The following is a 20121-nucleotide window of genomic DNA, read 5'->3' as shown; positions in this document are numbered from 1 at the left end:
CCCAGTTTGGCAGCCCCTTGGAGGACCTGCAGAATCTAACTGTCCCTAGCTCATACACACACATACCACACACATCTACACTCTCCTCTATGGGTTCCTCACTCTCTCACACTCTCTTCCTCCCTACCTTCCTGCTGGTCGCCATCTGGATCCCCCTTAATCTTGTTTTTAGTGTAATAAGGTAATCTACTTTCATTTTTTTTTTGCATGTATCAGTCCAATTTTTCCAACATCATTTATTGAAATGATTATCTTTAGCCATATGTATATTTTTGACTCTGGCTCTATTTCTTGTCTCTCTATTCTATTCCATTGACCTATACATCGGCTTTAATGTTTTGATAACTATGGTCAAGTAGTTATACAATTTGATATTAGGTATCATGATTCTTTCAATTTTGTTCTTCCTCAAGATTGTTGTTACTATTTGGGGTCTTTCATGGTTTAACATAAATATCTGGAATATTTCTTTTAGTTCTGTGAAATACACCATTGGTATTATGATAGGAATTTTGTTTAATATGTATATTGCTTTGGGTAGTATGAGCATTTTAATTATCTTGACTATTTATCCATTAACATGGTATATATTTCCACTTAAATGTATCTTCTATAATTTTTTTCTTTGGTATCTTACAAATTTCTGAGTACAGATTGATTCAGTTTATTTCTAGGTATTTTGTTCTTTTTGAAGCAATTGTGAGTGGGGTTGTTTTTGTAATTTCCCTTTTAATAAAGTTTATTGGTGTATAAACATGAAACTCGCAGGTAAATTGCAGAGTGTTCAGCTTGAAAAAAAAAAAAACAGCCGAAGTGTAGTTTACTTGAAGTGTAGGCTTGGACTGCAAAAAAATACAGGAAGAGATGCAGAGATATTGAGCCAGATTATGCAACTGTGTGGTTGTGGCAGAGAGTAGTGCAGTAGTGGAGTCCTCCCAACCTGGGAGTGGGTAGTCTCAACCCCATGCACGGATCCCCAATCCAGTGTAACCAAAAAGGGACAGAATGCCTGTGTGGCATGGTAAAAATCAGTGAGAATTTGACCCACCTAAAAGTCTCAGACCACAGCAGTTCAGGCAACAAGTGAGTGCATTTTTACAACATCAGCTTGGGACATTCATAGTGCTGTGTCTATTGGAGACATGGCCAAGATTGAGGATGGTGGAGTGTCTGGTTGGTACATACGGCCAAGACTGAGGATGGTGGAGTGTCTGATTGGTACACACAGAGTGCATCTGAGAAGGTTTGATTATCTGGAAGAATGTTGCACAAGGAGACAGAACTGGGATGGAAATATGACTTAAGAAAAAGGATAGGTGTTATCTAAGTCAAGCACACATACAGATGGTAACTCTACTCCCACCTGCAGAATGACTTGGTCTTTCCCACCCTGCTACAACCCAAGGAAGAATGTAATGGCACTGGGCTAGAAATCTGCACTTGTAAAGCTACGTCTGATGGTGAGAAAACTCCAACTTTTGGCCTAGTAAAAACCTGAGCAAGATGCCCTGCCGAGCGGGGCTGGATACAATGAAAGATTGGAGTGCCTAAAACAAAAGAAACTGACAACCAAACAAAATGGCTGTCCAGCAGGTGTGGCTCAGCGTTTGTTCATGGAACCAGGAACCAGGAGGTCAGTGGTTCAATTCCTGGTCAGGACATATGCCCAGATTTTGTGCTCAATCTCCAGTAGGAAATATACAGTAGGTAGCTGTTTTATGATGTTCTTCTCTAATCAGTGTTTCTATCTCTGTATCTATCTCTCTCTAAAAAGCAGTAAAAACATATTTTGTTAAAAAATACAACAGACAACTTTGGAGATAAATTTGAAGACAACTTTGACAAAGGTTTAATATCCATATATATAAAGAAATCTTGGAACTTTAACAGCAAACAATCCAATTTAAAAAATGGGAAGATATATGGTATTGTGATCCCTCCAACATTTTCTTCTCAAGATTGCTGCAGCTATTCAGGCTCTTTTTTTTTATTCCAGATGAAGTTTTGGAGAATTTGTTCTAGGTTTTTGAAGTATGCCATTGGTATTTTAATGGGGATTACATTGAATTTATATATTGCTTTGGGTAGTATCAGTATCAAGCTATACTACAAAGCCATTGTTCTCAAACGATCTAGTACTGGCACAGGAAAAGACATATAGACTAGTGGAACAGGAAAGAGAATCCAGAAATTGACACAAGCCATTATGCGCAATTAATATTTGACAAAGGAGGCAGACCATACAATGGAGTAAAGACAGTTTCTTCAATAAATGGTGTTGGGAAAATTGGACAGATACATGCAAAAAAAATGAAACTAGACCATCAACTTACACCATACACAAAAATCAACTCAAAATGTATAAAGGATTTAAACATAAGACAGGAAAACATAAAAATACTAGAGGAATCCACAGGCAGCGAAATCTCAGACATATGCTGAAGCAATTTCTTCACTGATACTGCTCCTAGGGCAATAAAAACTAAAGAGAAAATAAACAAATGGCACCACATCAAAATAAAAAGGTTTTGCACAGCAAAGGAAACCATCAACAAAACAACAAGAAAGAGAGAGAACTACATAAGCAGATATCCGGAAAAGAGAGATCATGGGAAGACAAAAAAATAGAACATATATGAAAGAAAAGGAGGCATCACCAGAAAAGGAAGTAAATGAAAGGGAGGCAAGCAACCTGTAAGAGAAAGAATTCAGAGAAATGGTCATAAGATGGATGAAAAGAATGAAAGAAAAATTCAACAATATGTGTAAGAACCAAGAGAAAATGAAGAAAAACCAAGAAGAAATGAAAAATGACATCGGAAAAAAAGATGGCGTCTGGCAGGAAGGTAGGGAGAGAGAGTGTGAGTGAGGAACCCTTAGAGAGTGTAGACGTGTGGTGTGTGTGTGTGTGTGTGTGTGTGTGTGTGTGTGTGTATGAGCTAGGGTCAGTTAGATTCTGCAGGTCTTCCAAGGGGCTGCCTAACCGGGCAGTCCTAGATGGCGGAGCCCCGCGCACAAAGCGGACACTTCTCGGTAGCTGGTGTGGACGCAGAGACCACGCCATCTTGAGAAACAGAGCTGCCTGAGACTAGGATCCTGGCTTCAGACACAAACCAGGACCCTGCAGCCACTGGGAACAGAGAACTGCTATCACAGCTTCAGACCAACAAACAACAAGAATCCAGACTTCCCCGCAGATTTCCGTGAGTCAAAGAGCCTACCCCCCTCCCCGCAGGCACGCAGATAGCGCCATAGTAACTGATAGACCCGCCCCTCGCCCAAGTTGCCGAGCTTTGCACAGGGACGCAGTCCGCCTTAGGGAATTTGGCACGCACGGGACAGAAGCAGCTCCCTGTCGGGGAAATCTGTCAGTGCGCACAGAGGGCTCCCCTTCAGGGAATTTAGGGGAATTTGGCTTGCGGGTCACAGCTCCCCTTCAGGGATCTTAGAGTGCACACAGAGGGGCTCCCCTTTGGGGAATTTGGCACGGGCACAGAGGGGCTCGCCTTTGGGCAATTTGGCGCACAGGACGGACTCCGCCCCCCTTCGGGAAATCTGGGAGAGTGCACAGAGGCAGCTCCTCTTCAGGAATTTGAGAGTGTGTGAAGCCCTAGCGGGTTTGGCTCAGTAGAGAGAGCACACACAGATCGTAGCTCCACTTCAGGAAATTTGGCACGCTGGACACAGCTGCCTGGGATCCCTGACTCACAGCGCATTCACACTAAGAGCCAGTGACCCCAATTGTTGGTGTATGCACAAACAGGGACCCTGATTCTCAACGAGAAACCTCACGAGGCAACAGAGACTCTGACACTCGATTATTGGTGCAGACACAGGGAAACTCTGACTCCTGGCAAATGCTAAGGATCTCATTTTCGGCACATACCAACAGTGTGGTGCAGTCAGGGCCCCTGATTCTAAGTGTGCACACGAGACCACACGGAACACTGGGGACACTGACCCTGGGCAAGTCTGGTTCACACCAACCAAAGGCAGCCAAACGTCCTAGTGTCAGAGCACTTCAGTGAAACTTGGGTGGAGCGAATTCCCCACAGCACACAGCCCAGGTCCACACAAACTGAAGCTTGAGCTTTCTGGTGATAGTCAGAATGGGGAGACGAAATAACTCACAGAGGAAAGAAAATGAGGAGTCGCCAAGAAAGGAAGTTAGTGAAACTGAAGCTTGCAACATAACCGAAAAAGAGTTCAGAGTAACGGTCGTGGAATTTATACATCAGATGGATGAGAAAATCAACAACTTATGCAAGAATCAGGAAGAAATGAAAAGTGATATAGCTACAATCAAAAACACCATGGAAAGTTTCAACAGTAGACTATAAGAAGCAAAGGACTGAATTAATGAGTTAGAAGATCAGGTACAGAAACAAGCTCAATCTGAACAGCAATTGGAGAAAAAAAATAAAAAGCAGGAGGAAAGCCTAAGGGAGCTTCGGGACAACATGAAACAAAGTAACATGAGTATAATAGGGCTGCCAGAAGGACAAGAAGAGCAGCAGGGATTAGAAAATCTATTTGAAGATATAATGACAGAAAACTTCCCGGATATGGGATAAAACTTTCCCATATCCGGGAAGTTTTCTCTTTTCTCTCAAGTAAAGAGAGTCCCAAGCAGGATCAACCCCAAAAGACCCACACCAAGATATGTCATAATTTCAATGGCAAATATAAATGTTAAAGAGAGAATCTTAAAGGCGGCAAGAGAGAGACAGAGAGTTACCTACAAAGGAACACCCATCAGGTTGTCAAATGATTACTCAACAGAAACACAACAAGCTAGAAGAGAATGGAAGGAGGTATACAAAGTGTTGCAAAGCAAAGGACTGAATCCAAGAATACTATATCCAGCAAGGCTATCAATCAAAATTGAAGGGGAAATCAGGAGTTTTTCAGACAAAAAAAGCCTCAGGGAGTTTATCACCACCAAACCAGCAATGCAAGAATTGCTAAAGGGAATACTGTAAAAAGAAGAAATAAACAGGTAAGAAGGAATACAGACACAAAAATAGATATGACTACAAACAAATACCTTTCAATAATAACTTTAAATGTAAACGGATTAATGCTCCAATCAAAAGACATCGAGTGGCTGAATGGATAAAAGAACATGACCCATACACATGCTGTCTACAAGAGACCCACCTCAGAACAAGAGACTCACACAGATTGAAAGTGAAGGGATGGAAAAATATCTTTCAGGCAAATGGAAATGAAAAAAATCTGGGGTAGCAATACTTATATCTGACAAAATAGACCTCAAAGTAAATGCCATAACAAGAGATAAGGAAGGGCACTTCATAATACTAAAGGGACAAATCCAACAAGAAGAAATAATTCTGGTAAACATATACGAACCCAATATAGGAGCACCCAAATACATAAAAAAAACTCCTGGAGGATATCAAGGGAGAGATTAAGAGCAATACAATCATAGTAGGAGACTTTAATACCCCATTATCACCATTGGACAAATACTCTAAACCAAAAAGCAGCAAAGAAACATTAATCCTAAATGACTCACTAGACCAGATGGAATTAATTGACATCTTCAGAACATTTCACCCCAAAGCCACAGAATATACATTCTTCTCAAGTGCACATGGGTCATTTTCAAAGATAGACCATATGCTGGGTCACAGGAAAAGTCTCTTCAAATTCAAGAAGATAGAAATTATATCAAGCATCTTCTCAGATCACAGTGGCATAAAACTGGAAATCAACTACAATAAATACAATTCAAAGAAATCAAACACATGGAGACTAAACAGCATGCTATTAAACAAGGACTGGGTCACCAGAGAGATCAAGGAAGAAATAAAAAACATCATGGCAACAAATGACAATGAAAACACAACAATCAAAAATCTATGGGACACAGCGAAAGCAGTCTTGAGAGGTAAGTTCATAGCTCTACAAGCCTATTGCAAAAAACAAGAAACAATGGTAATAAATTACCTAACTCTACAACTCAAAGAGCTAGAGAAAGAGCAGGAAGAAAAGCCCAGTGTAACCAGAAGGAAGGAAATAACAAAGATCAGAGCGGAGATAAATGACATACAGACTAAAGAAACAATACAAAAGATCAACAAAACCAAGAGCTGGTTCTTTGAAAGGATAAACAAGATTGATAGACCTCTAGCCAGGCTCACCAAGAAGCAAAGAGAGAGGACCCAAATAAACAAAATCAGAAATGAAAGAGGTGAAATAGCAACAGACCCCGCTGAGATACAAAGGATTGTTACAAAATACTACGAACAACTCTATTCCAACACACTGGACAACCTAGAATAAATGGACATATTCCTAGAAAAATATAACCTTCCAAAAATCAAATAGGAAGAATCTAAACAGCTCAATAGGCCAGTAACTATGGACGAAATTGAAGCAGTCATCAAAAAGCTTCCGGCAAACAAAAGCCCGCGACCTGACGGCTTCACAGGAGAGTTTTACCAAGCATTCAAGGAAGAACTGAAACCTATCCTCCTCAGACTATTCCAAAAAATTCAAGAGGAAGGAACACTTCCAAGCTCCTTCTATGAAGCCAGCATCACCCTAATACCAAAACCAGATAAAGACAACACAATTAAAGAGAATTACAGACCAATATCCCTCATGAACATAGATGCCAAAATCCTCAACAAAATTCTAGCAAATCGGCTCCAGCAGTACATCAGAAAGATCATACACCATGACCAAGTAGGATTTATCCCAGGAATGCAAGGATGGTACAATATCCGCAAATCAATAATCGTGATACATCACATAAACAAATTGAGAGATAAAAATCACATAGTCATATCAATTGATGCAGAAAAAGCATTTGACAAAATCCAACACCCTTTCTAGATAAAAACTCTCAACAAGGTGGGAATAGAAGGCTCATACCTCAACATAATAAAAGCAATATATGATAAACCCACAGCAAACATCATACTCAATGGACAAAAACTAAAAACATTTCCCCTAAGAACAGGAACAAGACAGGGATGCCCACTCTCACCACTCCTGTTTGACATAATATTGGAAATATTAGACATTGCTATTAGACAAGAAAAAGAAATAAAAGGCATCCAAATTGGAAAAGAACAAGTAAAGCTGTCTTTATTTGCAGACGACATGATATTGTACATAAAAAATCCAAAAAACTCCGTCAAAAAACTAATAAACTTAATAAATGAATTCGGCAATGTAGCAGGATACAAAATTAACGCCAAGAAATCTATGGCATTTCTATACACCAATAGTGAACTGACAGACGGAGAGACTAAAAAGGCAATCTCATTTACCATTGTACCAAAAAATTAAGATACCTAGAAATAAACTTAACTAAGGAGGTAAAAGACCTATACACAAAACACTACAGGACACTGAAAAAAGAGATAGAGGAAGACGTAAACAGATGGAAGAACATACCATGTTCATGGATTGGTAGAACCAACATCATTAAAATGTCCATACTACCCAAAGCAATCTATAGATTCAATGCACTCCCCATTAAAATACCAATGGCATATTTCACAGACCTTGAAAGAACTCTCCAAAAATTCATCTGGAATAAAAAAAGACCCCAAATAGCCACAGCAATCCTGAGAAAGAAGAATAAAGTAGGAGGGATCTCAATACCAGATTTCAAGCTGTATTACAAAGCCACTATTCTCACAACAGCCTATTACTGGCACAAGAACAGACATATAGATCAATGGAATAGAATAGAGAATCCAGATATTGATCCAAACAACTATGCTCAATTAATATTTGACAAAGGAGGCATGAACATACAATGGAATCAACAGTCTCTTCAATAAATGGTGTTGGGAAAATTGGACAGAAACATGCAAAAAAAATGAAGCTAGACCACCAACTTACACCATACACAAAAATCAACTCAAAATGGATACAGGACTTAAACATAAGACAGGAAACCATAAAAATACTAGAGGAATCCACAGGCAGCAAAATCTCAGACATATGCCAAAAGAACTTCTTCACCGATACTACCCCTAGGGCAATGGAAGCTAAAGAGAAAATAAACAAAGGGGACTACATCAAAAAAAAGGTTTTGCACAGCAAAAGAAACTATCAACAAAACAACAAGAAAGCCCACTGCATGGGAGAACATATTTGCAAATGATATCACTGATAAAGGTTTAATCTCCAACATTTACAGGCAGCTTATACAACTTAATAAAAGGAAGATAAATGATCCAATAAAAAAAATGGGCAACAGACCTAAATAGAATCTTTTCAAAAGAAGACAGAAGGAAGGCCAATAGACACATGAAAACATGCTCAAAGTCACGAATTATCCGAGAGATGCAAATCAAAACAACAATGTGATACCATCTCACACCTGTCAGAATGGCTATCATAAACAAGTCAACAAACAAGAAGTGTTGGTGAGGATGCAGAGAAAAAGAAACCCTCGTGCACTGCTGGTTGGAATGTACACTGGTGCAGCCACTGTGAACAGTATGGAGTTTCCTCAAAAAACTGAAAATGGAACTCCCATTTAACCCAGTAATCCCACTCCTGGGAGTATATCCGAAGAAACTAGAAACACCAATCAGAAAGGATATATGCACCCCTATGTTCATAGCAGGACAATTTACAATAGCTAATTTGGAAACAACCTAGGTGCCCGTCAGCAGATGACTGGATCAGAAAACTGTGGTACATCTACACAATGGAATACTAAGCTGCCATAAAAAAGAAGGAATTCTCATCATTTGCAGCAACCTGGATGGAATTGGAGAACATTTTGCTAAGTGAAATAAGCCAGTCAATGAAAGAAAAATACCACATGATCTCACTCATTTATGGATAATAAAGAACATTATAAGCTGATGAACAAAAAGATAGATACAGAGACAGTAAAGCATCAAACAGACTGTCAAATTACGGGGGGAAGGTTAGGGAGAGGTGGGGGAGATAAGAGATCAACCGAAGGACTTGTATGCATGCATATAAGCATAACCAACGGACACAAAACTCTGGGGGGGGGGGTGAGGGCATGTATGGGTGTGGGGTAGGGGGAACAATGGTAAGATATGTACACATATAATACCTAAATAAAAAAGTGGAAAAAAAAGAAAAATGGCATCGCTGCTGTAAATAACTCAGTTGAAAGCATCAGGAGTAGACTAGAAAAAGCAGAGGACTGCATCAGTGAGCTAGAAGACAAGGTAGGAAAAGATACCCAAGTAGAGCAGCTTCTAGAAAAAAAATTAAAAAGCAGGAGTGCCTAAGCGAACTTTGGGACAACATGAAACAAAATATCTACATAAAGGGGTGCCCTAAGGAAAGGAAACTGAGCAAGGAATAGAAAACTTGTTTGAAGAAATAATGACAAAAAACTTCTCTGATATAGGGAAGAAAAAACCCACACAAATCCAAGAAGCTCACAGAGTCCCAAGTAAATGAACCCCAAAAGTCCGACGCCAAGGTACATTGTAATTAAATTGACAAACACCAACGACAAAGTAAGAATCTTAAAAGCAGCCAGAGAGAGACAAAAAGTTACCTACAAAGGATTCCCCATCAGACTAGAGACTGATTTCTCAACAGAAACACATCAGGCCAGAAGGGAATAGTATAAAATATAGAAAATCATGCAAAGGAAGGGTCTGAATCCAAGAATACTGTACCCAGCAAGGCTATCAGTCAAAATTGAGGGTGGAATCAGGAGCGTCACAGACAAAAAAGGAGTAAGGGAGTTTATTACCACCAAACCAGCAATGCAAGAAATGCTAAAGGGTCTGCTATAAAAAAAGAAAGAAAGAAAGAAATAGGAAGCGAACAAGGAACACAGTGGGAAAAAATAAAAATGGTGACAAACAAGTACCTATCTTACCTAATAATAGAGAAACATGTAAATTGACTATACCTTCCTACGCCCACAACCAATCAGAGTGAGTATGCAAATTAACCCAACAAATATGGTGGTTAATTTGCATACATAACTGGGTCAAGGGAACCTCCTTGGCACCCAGGTCACTCCCAGCCGGCCATCAGGCAGAGGCTTTAGGCTTGGGAAGGGGCCGAGCATACGATCGGAGGGGCAGGGGTCCCCTTCCCAAGCCTAAAACCTGGGGCAGAGGCTTTAGGCATGGAAAGGGGCTGAGCCTGCGATCAGAGGTGCGGGTGGGGTAACCACTTCCCAAGCCTAAACCTGGGGCGAGGCTTTAGGCTTGGGAAGGGACCGAGCGGGTGGGGTAAGCACTTCCCAAGCCTAAACCTGGGGTGGAGGCTTTTGGCTTGGGAAGGGGCTGAGCTTGGGATCGGAGGGAAGGGGAAAATATCAATGGAAACATATCCTCAGGTGAGGATAAAAAAAATAAAGAAAGAAAGAAATGTCATATCCTATGAAAGACACATCTTGAAAATGCTTAATGAAAGTTGTCATATTTTCATGGTGAAGGGACTGGAGTCCGTGTTGATGAAAATACCTTGGCGGCTGCAGTGACTGGCAGTGGCCGCAGCAGCGAACTGATGAGGCTGGCGCCTTCCCCTGATCAGTCTTGTTGCCTCAAGCAAAGGGAGGCCAGTCTGTGGCTTAGGTCTGCTACCAATGGGGAGCGGGCTTAAGCCATCTGTAGGACATCCCCTGAGGGCTCTCAGTATGTGAAAGGGGGCAGGCTTGGCTGAGGGACCCCTCCCCAGTGCAAGAATTTCGTGCACCAGGCCCCTAGTATCTATAATAATAACAGCGTAATATGATAATTAGACTGGATGGCTGAACAACATTTCGGACGACCTTCTGGATGAAGCTGGGGCAGCCAGGGCCGAGCCCCTTGCACAAATTTTGTGCATTGGGCCTCTAGTCAATAATAACTTCAAATGTAAAAGGATTAAATGCCCCAATCAAAAGACATAGGGTAACGGATTGGATAAGAAAACATGACCCATATACCTCCTGTCTACAAGAAACCCACCTCAGAAAAAAGATGCACACAGACTAAGGGTGAATGGATGAAAAAATGTTTTTCAGGCAAATGGAAATGAAAAAAAAACAGGGTTAGCAATACTTATATCTGACAAATTAGATCTAAAAGTGAAGGATATAAAAAAAGATGAGGAAGGCCACTTCATAATACTAAAGAGAGCAAACCAGCAAGAAGAAAAATCTCTGGTAAACATATATGCACCCAATACAGGAGCACCTAAATACATTTAAAAAAATCCTGGAGGGTGTCAAGGGAGAGATTGACAGCAATAAAATCAAAGTAGGAGACTTCAATAGCCCACTATCACCATTGGACAAATCCTCTAAACAAAAAATCAGCAAAGAAAAATCAATCCTAAATAACTCACTATACCAGATGGAATTAATTGACATCTTCAGAACATTTCACCCCAAAGCTACAGAATATACATTCTTCTCAAGTGCACATGGGTCATTTTCAAAGATAAACCATATATTGGGTCAAAGGCAAAGTCTCTTCAAATTCGAAATGATAGAAATCATATCAAGCATCTTCTCAGATCACAGTGGCATATCAACTACAATAAAAACAATCTAAAATATCAAACAAATGGAGACTAAATAGCATGATATTATATAATGACTGGGTTACCATAGAGATCAAAGAAGAAATCAAAAACATCATGGCAAGAAACAACAATAAAAACACAACAATCCAAAATCTATGGGACACATAGAAAGCAGTCTTGAGAGGGAAGTTCATAGCTATACAAGCCTACTGCAAAAAAAAAAAAAAAAAGAAAGAAAGAAAGAAACAATGGTAATAAATGACCTAACACTACAACTCAAAGAGTTACACAGAGAGCAACAAGAGAAGACCAGTGTAAGCAGAAGGGAGGAAATAATAAAGATCAAAGTGGAGATAAACGACATAGAGTCACAAAAAACTTCAAAAGACCAACTAAACCAAGAGCTGTTTTTTGAAAGGATAAAAAAGATTGATGAACGTTTAGCCAGGCTCACCAAGAAGCAAAGAGAGAGGACACAAATTTTAAAAAATCAGAAATGAAAGAGGATAAATAACAACAGACCCCACAGAAATACAAAGAATTGTTAAAAAATACTATGAACAACTCTATTACAACAAACTGGACAACCTGGAGGAAATGGACATATTCCTAGAAAAATATAACCTTCCAAAACTCAATCAGAAAGAATCCAAACATCTCAATCGGCCAATAACTATTGAAGAAATTGAAGCTGTCATCAAAAAGCTCCCATCAAACGAAAGCCCAGGACCAGGCAGCTTCCCAGGGGAGTTTTACCAAACATTCAAGGAAGAACTAAAACCCATCCTCCTCAGACTATTCCAAAAAATTCAAGAGGAAGAAACACTTCCAAGCTCATTCTATGAAGCCAGCATCACACTAATACAAAAACCAGATAAAGAAAACACAATGAAAGAGAATTACATGCCAATATCCCTCATGAATATAGATGCCAAAATCCTCAACTAAATTCTAGCAAATAGGATCCAGCAGTACATCAGAAAGGTCATACACCATGACCAAGTAGGATTTACCCAGGACATGTGAGGATGATACAATATCCACAAATCAATAAACGTGATACATCACATAAACAAATTGAGAGATAAAAATCACATAGTCATATCAATTGATGCAGAAAAAGTATTTGACAAAATCCAACACCCTTTCTTAATAAAAATTCTCAGTAAGGTGGAAATAGAAGGATCATACCTCAACATAATAAAAGCCATATATGACAAAGCCAGCATCATACTCAATGGGCAAAAACTAAAACCATTTCCCCTAAGAACAGGAACAAGACAGGGATGCCCACTCTCACCACTCCTGTTTGACATAGTACTGGAAGTATTAGCCATTGCAATTAGATAAGAAGAAGAAATAAAAGGCATCCAAATTGGAAAAGAACAAGTAAAGCTGTCCTTAGTTGCAGATGACATGATCTATATATATAATAGACAAATATGCAAATTGACCGCACCTTCGCTACGCCCATGCCACGCCCAACAGCCAATCAGGGCGAGTATGCAAATTACCCCAACCAAGATGGCGGTTAATTTGCATATGCTGAGGGAGGGAGGAGTGAAGACTGAAGACATCTTAGAAGGAAGAGGGAGGAAAAGCGGAAAGCAAGGTAGCTGCCAGAGGGAAAGCCCAGGCGGGGCGGGGCGGGGCGGAGCAGGGCGGGATGGAGTTGGGCAGGCAGCAGTGGGCGAGTGTGCAAGTGCTGCGGCCGAAACGGCAGCGGCAGTGGCAGCGGCCGCTTGCAGGATTCTTCCTGCAAATGGGCTACTAGTATTGTACATAAAAAACCATAAAGACTCCATCAAAAAATTATTAAACTTAATAAATAAATTCAGAAAAGTAGCAGGATACAAAATTAACAACAAGTAATCTATGGCATTTCTATACACCATAGTGAACTTACAGAAAGACTAAAAAAGCAATCCATTTACCATCGCACCAAAAAAATTAAGATACGTAGGAATAAACTTAACTAAGGTGGTAAAAAACCTATACGTGGAAAACTACAGGACACTGAAGTTTTTATTCACCAATATGTTCATTGCAGCATTACTCATAGTAGTCAAGACATGAAAGCAACAGGACACTGAAAAAAGAGATAGAGGAAGACATAAACAGATGGAAGAAGATAACATGTTCATGGATTGGTAGAATCAATGTTATTAAAATGTCCATACTACTCAAATCAATCTATAGATTCAATGCACTCCCCATTAAAATACCAATGGCATAGGAGAGAACCCAAGATGGCGGCATAGGTAAACACCTAGACCGCTGCCTCGCACAACAATTTCAAAACTACAACTAAAAGACAAAAAAGATTTTATTCAGAACCACAAAAATATATACAGAGACAGAGAAGCATCTAATAGACTGTCAAAAAACAGCGGGAAGGCTGGGGAGGGTTGTAGGGTAGGAGGGAGGTAAGAGATCAACTGAAGGACTTGTATGCATATAAGCATAACCAATGGATGCAAGACACTGGGAGGGAGGTGCGATCATGTGCAGGGGGGCGGGGTAGGAGAGGCTTGGGGAAGGTCAATTGTGGGGGGGGGAGGAAGGAGACATATGTACTACTATTTATTAAACTTTAAACAATGAAAAAAGAAAAAATGGACAGAGGACCTGAACAGAAACCTCTCCCAAAAAGACATGCAAATGACCAAAGGTTATATGAAAAGACTAGAGGCCCAGTGCACAGATTTGTGCACCAGTGGGGTCCCTCAGCCTGGCCTGTCAGGCCGAAACCAATTCTCCAACATCCCCTGAGGGGTCCTGGACAGCTAGAGGGTGCAGGCCAGGCCGAGGGACCCCAGTGGTGCACGATTGGGGCTGGGGAGGGATGCAGGACATTGGCTAGCCCGGAAGGGGTTGTGGAAGGGCTCCAGGGCGTGTCTGGCCCATCTTGCTCAGTCCTGATTGGTCAGACCCCAGCAGCAAGCTAACCTACTGGTCAGAGCATCTGCCCCTTGGTGGCCAGAGCACGTCATAGTGACTGGTCGACCAGTCGACTGTCTGCCCCCTGGTGGTCAGTGCTCATCATAGTGAGCAGTTGAGCGACCTTAGCATATCATTAGCATATTACACTTTGATTAGTTGAACAGCCTACTGGACAACTGGGCACGTAGCATATTAGGCTTTTATTATATAGGATGTTTAACCTTACCAGCTATTAGGGGAATGCAAATCAAAATTGTAATGAGATACCACCTCACACCTGTTAGAATTGCTATTATCAACATGGCTGGTAATAACAACTCCTGAGGAGGTTGTGGAGAAAAAGGAACTCTCATTCAATGTTGATAGGAATGTACACTGTACAGCCACTTAGAAAAATATTCTGGTGTTTGCTCTAAAACATGTATTTGAAAAAATGTATTCACCAATATGTTCATTGCAGCATTACTCATAGTAGTCAAGACATGAAAGCAACTAAAGTGTCCCTAAATAAATGATTGGATGAAGAAGATGTAGTACATGTATACAATGGAATACCACTCAGCCAGAAGAAAGGAGAAAATACTGCCAATTATGACAACGTGGATAGACCTTGAGAATATTATGCTAAGTGAAATAAGTCAGTCAGAAAATGCTAAGAACTACAAGATTTCACTCATATGTGGGATATAAAAAAGAAACTCATGGACATAGACAACAGTGTGATAGTATTAGAGAGAGGGGTATTGTGGTGGTGTTTGGAGAGAGACTAGTATATGGTGACAGAAAATGGTTTGACTTTGGAAAGTGGACACATGGTGCAATGTATTGATTTTGTTATAGAAATGTACAATTGAAACCTATATGATCCTATTAAAAATGTCAACCCAATAAATTTAATTTTAAAAACTGGAGTGCCAAATGGGACTGATTTTATTTTATTTTTTATCCCTTCCTACTTATTGTGGTGACAAGGGGATTCGAAGGAGGCAGGCAGAGCTGAGGGATTGTGACTATGTCTCTAGGATAGTCTTCCTCATGGAAGAAAGATGTGCATGTCCTGGGTCCTTCACCTTCACTACAGGGATCCAGAGCTGAGCTTTCCAGTGAGATGAGCCAGTGCAACCCCGAAAAGATAAGATAGGGCCCTTGCTCCTCCTACAGCTAGGGAACCACTCCCAATGTTAGTCCATTTAATTATTCTGGACCGGTCCTGAATATTCCCTCACAGAACTGGGAGAGTAGCAGTGAAATCAGATGAGAGAACCAAGGCAGTTATAGCCTCTTGGCTCTGGAAACCCTGCACACTGTACTACTTGGGGTTGCTCCTTGCCATGTTTCAGTCATGTTGCTAAGTGCTGGGCAGGGATATCAACTGATTTGGGCTGGACCAGAAACCTCTTGGGAGGTCAGGAACCAGTACACCAAGAGGCAAGATTTGAAAATCCTAGAGGAATATCCAGAGAGCTCCATAAATAGCATATTTAAAGGATAATCACAGCACACACCAAAAAATGCGGAGGGAACCCCACTTATTTTTATTTATCTTCTTAATCTCTTATTTTTTTCTCTTGTATTTCATTTTTTAAGTTTCTTCTATCTTTTCCTTCATACTTTTTTTAAATGTGAAATGAGCACTTTGTTATTCCTTGGATACTTGTAAATGAACAGCTTAAGAATTTTTATTGTTCTTGTTTTCTAAATATGAACATCCCCTTCACTCCACACTGGAGTCAAACACCGTGAGGGATCTTTAATCTTTGTAACTCATTATTAAAGTCCACTATGAACCCCTCTTACCTATTCTTACTTCTATTCAGACTTATTTTCACTGACTCTTTTTTTTATTGTTTAAAGTATTACATATAGTAGTACATATATCTCCTTAATTTTCCCCCATTGACCTTCCCCCAGCCTCTCCTATCCCCTGTCACATGCCCTCATCCCACCCAACCAGTGTCTTGTGTCCATTGGTTGTGCTGATATGCATGCATACAAGTCCTTTGGTTGATCTCTTTCCCCCCGTCCCCAACATTCCCCAGCCTTCCCACTGTAATTTGATAGTCTGTTCGGTGCTTTACTGCCTCTGTATATTTTTGTTCATCAGGTTATAATGTTCTTTATTTTCCATAAATGAGTGAGATCATGTGGTATTTTTCTTTCATTGCCTGGCTAATTTCACTTAACATAATGCTCTCAGATCCATCTAAGCTGCTGCAAATGGTAAGAACTCCTTTTTATTGCAGCATAGTACTCCATTGTGTAGATGTACCATAGTTTTCTAATCCACTCATCTGCTGATGGGCACTTAGTCTCTTTCCAAATCTTAGCTATGGTGAATAGTGCCGCTATGAACATAGGGGTGCATATATCCTGTCTGATTGGTGTTTCTAGTTTCTTGGGGTATATTCCTCGAAGTGGAATCACTAGGTCAAATGGGAGCTCCATTTTTAGTTTTTTTGAGGAAACTCCATACTGTTCTCCACAGTGGCTGCACCAGTCTGCATTCCCACCAGCAGTGCACGAGGGTTCCTTTTTCTCCACAACCTTGCCAGCACTTGTTTGTTGATTTGTTAATGATAGCCATTCAGACAGGTGTGAGATGGCACTGCATTGTCGTTTTGATTTGAATCTCTCTGATAATTAGTGACTTTGAGCATGTTTTCATATGTCTCTTGGCCTTCCTTCCAAAAAGTATCTATTTTGGTCCATTGCTCATTGTTTTATTGGATCATTTATCTTCCTTTTATTAAGTGGTATGAGTTCACTGTAATGTTGGAGATTAAACCTTTATCAGTGATAACATTTACAAATATGTTCTCCCATACAATGGGATTTCTTGTTGTTTTGTTGATGGTTTCTTTTGCTGTGCAAAATTTTTTTATTTTGATATAGTCCCATTTGTTTATTTTCTATTTAGTTTCTGTTGTCCTATGAGCCGTATCGGTGAAGAAATTGCTGTGACATATGTCTGAGATTTCTCTGCCTGTGGATTCCTCTAGTATTTTTATGGTTTCCCATCTTATGTTTGAATCGTTTATCCATTTTGAGTTTATTTTTGTGTATGATGTAAATTGGTGGTCTAGTTTCATTTTTTTTGCATGTATCTGTCCAATTTACCCAACACCATTTATTGAAGAGACTTTCTTGACTTCATTGTATGTTCATGCCTCCTTTGTCAAATGTTAATTGAGCATAGTGGTTTGGGTCAATTTCTGAGTTCTCTATTCTATTACATTGGTCTATATGTCTGTTCTTATGCCAGTACCAGGCTGTTTTGAGAACAGTGGCTTTGTAATACAGCTAGAAATCTAGTATTGATATTCCACCTACTTTCTTCTTCTTCCTCAGGATTGCTGTGGTTATCTGGGGTATTTTTTTATTCCAGATGAATTTTTGGAGAGTTCTTTCTAGGTCTGTGAAATATACCATTGGTATTTTAACGGGGAATGAATTGAATCTATAGTATGCTTTGGGTAGTATGCATATTTTAATGATGTTAATTCTACCAATCCATGAATATGTTGTGTTCTTTCATCTGTTTACATCTTCCTCTATCTCTTTTTTCAGTGTCTTATAGTTTTCCACGAATAGGTCTTTTACTTCCTTAGTAAAGTTTATTCCTAAGTACCTTAATTTTTTGGTGCGATGGTAAATGGGATCGCTTTTTAGTCTCTCTTTCTGTAAGTTCACTATTGGTGTAAAGAAATGCCATAGATTTCTTGGCATTCATTTTGTATCCTGCTACATTGCCAAATTCATTTATTAAGTCTAATCATTTTTGATGGAGTCTTTCAGGTTTTTTATGGACAATATCATGTCATCTGCAACTAAGGACAGCTTTACTTGTTCTTTTCCAATTTGGATGCCTTTTATTTCTTCTTCTTATCTAATTGCAATAGCTAATACTTCCAGTACTATGTCAAACAGGAGTGGTGAGAGTGGGCATCCCTGTCTTATTCCTGTTCTTAGGGAAAATGGTTTTAGTTTTTTCCCATTGAGTATGATGCTGGCTGTGGGTTTGTCATATATGGCTTTTATTATGTTGAGGTATGATCCTTCTATTCCCAACTTGCTGAGAGTTTTTATTGAGAAAGGGTGTTGAATTTTGTCAAATGCTTTTTCTGCATCAATTGATATGACTATGTGATTTTTATCTTTCAATTTGTTTATGTGATGTATCATGTTTATTGATTTGTGGATATTGTACCATCCTCACATACCTTGGATAAATCCTACTGGTCATGGTGTATGATCTTTCTGATGTACTGCTGAATTTTATTGAGGATTTTGGCATCTATGTTCATGAGGGATATTGGCCTGTAATTCTCTTTCATTGTGTTATCTTTATCTGATTTTTGTATTAGGGTGATGCTGACTTCATAGAATGAGCTTGGAAGTGTTACTTCCTCTTGAATCTTTTTGAATAGTCTGAGGAGGATAGATTTTAGTTCTTCCTTGAATGTTTGGTAGAACTCCACTGTGAAGCTATCTGGCCCAGGCTTTTGTTTGATGAAAGCTTTTTGATGACAGCTTCAATTTCTTCCATAGTTATTGGCCTATGGAGATGTTTAGATTCTTCCTGATTGAGTTTTGGAAAGTTATATTTTTCTAGGAATATGTCCATTTCCTCCAGGTTGTCCAGCTTGTTGGAATAAAGTTGTTCATAGTATTTTTTAACAATCCCTTGTATATCTGTGGGTTCTGTTGTTATTTCACCTCTTTCCTTTCTGATTTTGTTTATTTGCGTCCTCTCTCTTTGCTTCTTGGTGAGCCTGGATAGAGGTTCATTAATCTTGTTTATCCTTTCAATGAACCAGCTCTTCGTTTTGTTGATCTTTTGTATTTTTGTTTGTGTCTCTATGTCGTTTATCTCTGTTCTGATCTTTATTATTTCCTTCCTTCTGCTTACACTGGGCTTCTCTTGTTGCTCTCTTTCTAACTCTTTGAGTTATAGGGTTAAGTAATTTATTACTATTGTTTCTTGTTCTTTGCAGTAGGCTTGTATAGCTATGAACTTCCCTCTCAAGACTACTTTCACTGTGTCCCATACTGTTTTCATTGGTGTTTGTTACTATGATGTTTTTTATTTCTTCTTTGATCTCTCTGTAACCCAGTCATTGTATAATAGCATGCTATTTAGTCTCCATTTGTTTTATTTTGGGGGGGATTTTTATTGTAGTTGATTTCCAGTTTTACACAATTGTGATCTGAAAAGATAATTGATATGATTTCTATCTTCTTGAATTTGAAGAAACTTTGCCTGTGACTTTGCCTGTGACCCAATATATGGTTTATATTTGAAAATAACCCATGTGCACTTAAGAAGAATGTATATTCTGTGGCTTTGGGGTGAAATGTTCTGAAGATGTCAATTAATTCCATCTGATCCAGTAAGTCATTTAGGATTGACATTTCTTTGTTTATTTTTTGTTTAGAGGATTTATACAATGGTGATAGTGGGGTATTAAAGTCCCCTACTATGATTTTATTGCTGTCAATCTCTCCCTTTATATCCTATAGGAGTTTTTTTATGTATTTGTGTGCTCCTCTATTGGGTGTGTATATGTTTATCAGAGTTATTTTTTTTTGTTGGATTGCTCCCTTTAGTTTTTTGAAGTGGTCTTCCTTACCTCTTTTTATTTCCATCACTTTGACATCTATTTTGTCAGA

The sequence above is a fragment of the Cnephaeus nilssonii genome (genome assembly GCF_951640355.1).
Source record: "Cnephaeus nilssonii genome assembly, chromosome: Y".
In the NCBI taxonomy this organism is placed as follows: domain Eukaryota; kingdom Metazoa; phylum Chordata; class Mammalia; order Chiroptera; family Vespertilionidae; genus Cnephaeus; species Cnephaeus nilssonii.
Note: the sequence above shows the minus strand (reverse complement) of the source record.